Source organism: Triticum aestivum, chromosome 6A (assembly GCF_018294505.1).
Source record: "Triticum aestivum cultivar Chinese Spring chromosome 6A, IWGSC CS RefSeq v2.1, whole genome shotgun sequence".
Taxonomy (NCBI): Eukaryota; Viridiplantae; Streptophyta; class Magnoliopsida; order Poales; family Poaceae; genus Triticum; species Triticum aestivum.
In genome coordinates, this window is record NC_057809.1 from 223,104,532 (window position 1) to 223,111,612 (window position 7,081).

Genomic DNA, 7,081 nt, shown 5'->3' on the forward strand with positions numbered 1-7,081 from the left:
AAATCATACAAGACACTCCAAGCAAAACACATATCATGTGGTGAATAAAAATATAGCCTCAAGTAAAGTTACCGATGGATGAAGACGAAAGAGGGGATGCCTTCCGGGGCATCCCCAAGCTTAGGATTTTGGTTGTCCTTAAATTTTACCTTGGGGTGCCATGGGCATCCCCAAGCTTAGGATCTTGCCACTCCTTATTCCAAAATCCATCAAATCTTTACCCAAAACTTGAAAACTTCACAACACAAAAATCAACAGAAAATCTCATGAGCTCCGTTAGTATAACAAAACAAACCACCACTTCGAGAAGAGCAACCAAGACCGAGAAGATTCGTTAGAATTTCGAAACCAATCGTTTCCCCTAACTCTACCTCTTAAATCTCGGGACGAGATTTTTTTTAGTGGAGGAGATTTGTAACACTCCGGGTGTCATGGTATAGTAAACTCCTGTTAATGGTGCCAAGTCATCATAATTAATTTTTTGCTAACCACTTTGTTCCAAACCGACCTCAAATTCAATTTTTGTAAGACAAGATAAATTATTATTTCTTCGGGAAGTAAAACAAAAATGTTCGATGAGTTGCAAATTTACACTAAATAATTATAATATAGAAACCCACATTTTTTTGAAATATTTAAATTGCCTTAACATATACAAAATAGGGCCAACAACATTTATTGGACCATTTCAATTTAGACAAATATTTAAAACCGTCCAAAATAAATGGAACTTGTTGTACTCACTCATCACATTGCCTAGTATTTATGTGCACGGTTTGTATCAAAACAAAACTCATTTGCTATTTATTACAAGTGCAAACCGAATAGAAATATAAAACAAAAAGGTAAAATAAGAAAAACAAAAGTCACAAGTGGTACTGTGCACTTGGGCCTGCACAGTACAGCCCGGCCCAGCACCCCACGGCCTTTCTCCCACCTCACGGCAGGAGAGGCAGAGGGCGGCGTGGCGGCCATCCACCCCCACCATGGCCGCCGTGTCGTTCATCCCTCGCCCCCATGGTTGTTAAGACGGGCACCGTGACCCCTTGCAAACCCTAGCCCCCAAATCCCCTGCATCTTCCCCTTCCTCGCGCTATGCCCTCTCTGTTCGCCTCGTCGAACGCCTCCATGGCCGTCTCACCGTCGATCCCGTAGCCACCGGCCACCGTTCGCCGCACCAACTAGTCCAGGAGGACTACCACCGTCGACTTCATCCATCCAGAGCATCAAATCGAGCGGAGCCTTCCCATGCGCTCTCCATTGAGCTTCTATTCATCGCGTAGATCGTCGGCCTCCGTTGTCGATTGCCTCGTCTCCGGTCAACCTCCGGCCTCCCCGTCGCTTCCGTTGGAACCATTGTGAGCTCCTCTTCCAAAACCCCCCCTCTTCCCCTCTCGATTTCATCGATGTAGTCGTCGTCCCCTAGTTCGTGGCCGCCATGGCCGAGCTCGACCTCCCATGCGTGCCCGCACTGCTGCTTCCCGCCCTGGCCTCATCTCCTCGTGTCGTGGCGCGCCCGCAGCCGCCTTGCCGCGCTCGGCCGCCGCCGCCCACTGTTGCTCCGTGCTGCTGGTGATCGCAGCTGCTCTCTGCCGCTGAACTGCTTCTGCTGCAGTATTGTTGCGCCATTGCTGCTTCCCGCGGCCTCGCCCGCTGCTTCCTGCTGCCGTCGCAGCCCCAGGCGTGGCCGCGCCCACCCCGCTCCCGCTCGCCGTCGGCCCCGCTAGCCGCCGGCCCTGCCCGATGCCGGCCGCTCCCTGTTTCCCCCCAACCCTGGGGCGCTGCTTGCTAGCCGCCGACGCTCCTCTGAGACACCACGTGCTTGAGCCCAGTCTTGGTCGGCTTTCAATGGATCCCCCTCCCCTTTTTAATTAGGGGCCTAATCCCCCTTTGAAACTAATCACCCTCTAAAAAAGGGCATGAGACTATTACATACGGGCCCCACTTTCAATTAAACTAAATTAACTACTCTGTTTAGTACCCGTGTCAATGACATAGGGGTCCCACCATTCACTATTCACTAGTTGACTAGTCAGCGTAGACCGCTGACTGGGTAGTCAACAGGGTCCAATGACCCCACTTGTAAGCCACTATGGCTAGCTCACAGTGTGTACACGTAACGTTTACCTATTTAATTTTGGAATTAAATAAATTCTAGGTTTTCAAAAAATGTTAAAACTTGCAAAAATTGTAGTAATTAAACAGTAACTGTCATGAATTTTTTTTCTACATGAAAGTAGATCGGAATGATGAGACGAATCTGAATACGCAGCCCGTTCGTCCGCCACGTATCCCTAGAATAGCAAACACGCAACTTTCTCCCTCCAGTTCATCTACCCGAAAACGGGAAACACCGGGGATACTTTCCCGGATGTTTTCCCCCTTCGCCGGTATCACCTCCTACTACGTTAGGGAACACATGGCACTGTTAGTTGTCATGTCATGCATCGATATCCATCTGTTTGCATTGTATTCATTGTTTCTCCCCCCTCATCTCCCCGGTAGACTATGAGACTGACGCCGCTGCTGGTGCCCCAATCAACTATGTTGTTGACGACCCGTACTTGCCAGAGCAACCAGGCAAGCCCCCCCTTGATCACCAGCTATCGCCTATTCTTCCCTCTACTACTTGCATTAGAGTAGTGTATCAGGTTACTGCTTTCCGTTGATCCTATTCTGTTGCATAGCCTATCATTGCTGCTACAGTTGTTGATACCTTACCTGCATTCCTAAATGCTTAGTATAGGATGCTAGTTTATCATCAGTGGCCCTACATTCTTGTCCGTCTGCCGTGCTATATATCGGGCCGTGATCACTAGGGAGGTGATCAAGGGTATATACTTATATACATATACATGATACATGTGATGACTAAAGACGGGTCGGCTCGTAGAGTACCCGTGAGTGATTCACAAATTGGGGGCTGAAAAGACCTTTATCCCGATGGCCCTTTGGGTGGATCTTTGTGGAGGAGCGACAGGGTAGGTTGAGACCACCTAGGAGAGAGGTGGGCCTGGCCCTGGTCGGCGTCCGCGGTTACTTTAAAATAACACGCTTAACGAGATCTTGGAATTTGATCTGAGTCTGGCCACTGGCCTATACGCACTAACCAACTACGCGGGAACAGTTATGGGCACTCGACGTCATGGTATCAGCCGAAGCCTTCATGACGTCAGCGACTGAGCGACGCACGCCGGGTTGGACCACGTAATGCAACTTCCTTTGTAATGGAGGTTGCTAGGTCTGCTCACCGGCCGCGTACGCAACGTGCAGGTGTGCAATGGGAGATGGGCCCAGACCCCTACGCCATAGGATTTAGACCGGCGTCCTGACCTCTCTGTTGTGGCTAGGTAGGGCTAAGACGTGTTGATCTTCCGAGGCCAGGCATTACCCAGAAAAGTGTGTCCGGACAAAGGGGATCGAGCGTGTTGGGAAATGTGGTGCACCCCTGCAGGGGGGTTGATCTATTCGAATAGCCGTGTCCCTCGCTAAAAGGTCGACCCGGAGTTGTACCTTGACCTTACGACAACTAGAACCAGATACTTAATAAAAAACACCCTTTCAAGTGCCAGATACAACCGGTGATCGCTCTCTCACAGGGCGACGAGGGGAGGATCACCGGGTAGGGTTATGCTATGCGATGTTACTTGGTAAACTTACCATCTACTCTCTTCTACATGCTGCAAGATGGAGGCGGCCAGAAGTGTATTCTTCGACAGGACTAGCTATCCCCCTCTTATTCTAGCACTCTGCAGTTCAGTCCACATATACTACCCCCTTTCATTGATACCAATGCATATGTAGTGTAGTTCCTTGCTTGCGAGTACTTTGGATGAGTACTCATGGTTGCTTTTCTCCCCCTTTTCCCCCTTTCTATATTTGATTGTTGCGACCAGACGTTGGAGTCCAGGAGCCAGACGCCACTGTCTATGACGACTGCTACTACTCGGGAGGTGCCTACTACTACGCGCAGGCCGCTGACGACGACCAGGAGTAGTTTAGGAGGATCCCAGGAAGGAGGCCTGCGCCTCTTTCGATATGTATCCCAGTTTGTGCTAGCCTTCTTAAGGCAAACTTGTTTAACTTATGTCTATACTCAGATATTGTTGTTTCCGCTGACTCGTCTATGATTGAGCTCTTGTATTCGAGCCCTCGAGGCCCGTGGCTTGTAATATGATGCTTGTATGACTTATTTTATTTGTAGAGTTGTGTTGTGATATCTTCCCGTGAGTCCCTGATCTTGATCGTACACGTTTGCATGTATGATTAGTGTACGATTGAATCGGGGGCGTCACAAGTTGGCATCAGAGCCAACTTCCTATATGAATCCCCCTCCACACTCCTTGGCCGAAGTTGAGTCTAGTCGATGAAAACTCTTAATAACGTGGCTGTGCGGCCCATGGGCCCTCCTCGCCATTGGGTGGTATTAGGATCTTTTATTCCTCATCTATACTATGGGACTCTGATCTCTCTCTCTCTCTATTCGGGTTAAATGAATTTTACTTAATCTAACATTAGGATCTCGTGATCACTTTCACCTAGAGAGCACCTTATTACCGATGATCGTCTGTTGCACCAGAAGATTTCGAAGATAATCTCCGACGTTCTCTCAAGACACTTGTGCCACCGCCTTTGCAAATTTCCTACCACTATTATATCGTTATGGGTAACTACATGCACTTGCCATTCTTACATTAGTCCCTAGTTGCTCTTGTTATTACAAGATACCCTAAAATACTCGTTGTTCCGAGAATCCTTGTGCCTACTGCCTTGCAGTTCCTTGTCACCTGAATCGCCGACAAATTAATCCTCTCACACACACACACACACACTGAGGATTTGTTTCTCCCCAGTTCATGTGTTTCACCAACGTCTTCGAAATACTATTTGATCTTTCGAAAATCCTCAACAACCTATTGTTCTTGAAATTCTTGCTTGCTTGCATTATGGTTAATCCCATAAGTATAGTAATCTTATTGGCATCCTTTGTCACTATCATTCTTGAGTCTATTGATTCAATATGTTGTGAATGTTCACAATCATCAGTCGAATCCTAGGATTATCCTTCCGGCTCAGACGTCATTTGGGTATGAGCTGGTTTTTGACCAATAAATGGCTTGAATGGTTGTGCTTCTAAGTCTATTGAACTTATTCATTTTCAGTCAGACGATTGCTTCTTATCCCTTGATTTGGAAATCATAAGTTTCTTTGCATCGAGCTTTGAATTACTCAATTGCTTCTATATTATGATGCCTTTGCATTCCTTCTTTCTTTGATTGAGAACCCATACACACATCAGCCCTGTTGTGGACCGCCATACCCATTAATGGACTATTACCCGACAATGTCCTTCACAACCAAAATTCTTGTGAGTTCTTTACATGATACATAATGCCTTTAGTAAATTGTATCCTCTACTTTTTTCAACCATGCTCTATTTTGAGCTTGTGTTATTTACTCCTGGAGTTCGTGGTATATGTTCCTAAGATGCCCTGATGGATTGAACCTATACCTTCCCTAAAACCGTATGAACCCGAAAGTTTTCACAAGTTATACCCTTCTGGTGTTTTACCAGATAATTTTCTACCCTGCAACTTCTTTGAAGACGAGAATTGAATGAAAGGTTATGCATTAAAGAAGTGGTAGTCGACCTTGAACTTTGTGTTCATGCCCATGGACACAATGCATATCTTATCATGGAAGCTTCTCATAAAAATACAATTACCCCCTTGTTATAAGTTCATCTTGTATCTGTGGTTTGATAATTTACATATGTGGTTTCAACCATTTTTGTTCTCCTTCGATTCCATTTCTCATACAAGTCAAAGCACTTGCCTTCTGTAGATCAATACATCTCTGCAATCCCTATTTCGGTCCTCCTTTGAGTATTACCCTCTGGTATCTCTAGAATATCAAAGAACTATGTTGCTTCCTATGATTTTTCATCTAGTATTACTTCTCACCGATTCTAGATTTTCCACGAGTTCTGAGTGGTTAAACACTCAAGGACACCGATAACTAAATCGTTTCCGTACTACAATTCAACAACTCTTAGTAATCTTCTTTACTTACGAGTTTGTACCCGATCACGCCATTCCTTGCCTGTTTGGCTATATCATTATCATGATGATTTTAACTGTACTTCCTGGTCCTCGTAGCTTTCGACAAAGAACTAAGCTTACGTCGATCTTCCTCGTCATATCATTCAACTTGAACAGCAAGCTTGAGTTTGAGTTTGTGTCGTGCCCTTGGTTCTGATAACCTTTCGCTTCATCATTCATTTGACTTGGTGTCATCGCCGATCGATTACATCTTCATGAACTCTCTCGGCAAATGTTTCGTGATCGTCATCAACATTCTGAGCTCTTCCAAGATATCTATCGAATTCTTGATGAGGAATACCATCCTTGCCTCCCGATGGTTTGCATTACCATCGACAATGTTATTGCCCTCCCTCCAACACAAACATGTTCATGTTTTGTGTAGTACATTGAGTTCTCTTCTATCTACCTTATGTTATGTTCTACCTTGGAGTATTACCATATTTTACGTGAAGAATGTCGTGGGAATTTCATCATCGGTTAAGAAATTCCTGATACAAGTAATACTTCCCATCATTTCCGTTCATTTCTTGGTCCCTGTGTTGTTTGTAACCGGGATACCAACAGTTGAACTATGATGTGTGGATTAAAAACTTATAACAACCCTATTGCTTTGAAGTTAATGGCCGACTGTTCATTCTTAGACTATTGGTTATTGAATCACCATTCTAACACTGATCATGCTACCTAAGCCCATACTTCAGGTGCTCATTTCAACCAATGTTTAATTGTGTATTTTTTTCCTCAAGCATACATCATTATAACATTTGATATGACAAATGTTATCTCCTTGATCACATAATGGTGGAAATCTATCTTTTGGAAATCTCGATGGATTGTCGCTGAGTTCATCAGCCACCTCCTCATTCTCTCCTTGGTTTAATGACGAACTTTTGTTCCAGAACTTGCTTCCATAGTTCATTTCCCAAGAATCTGTTGGGTTTCGTAGTAATTTCAAAAAATTTCCTACGCTCACGCAA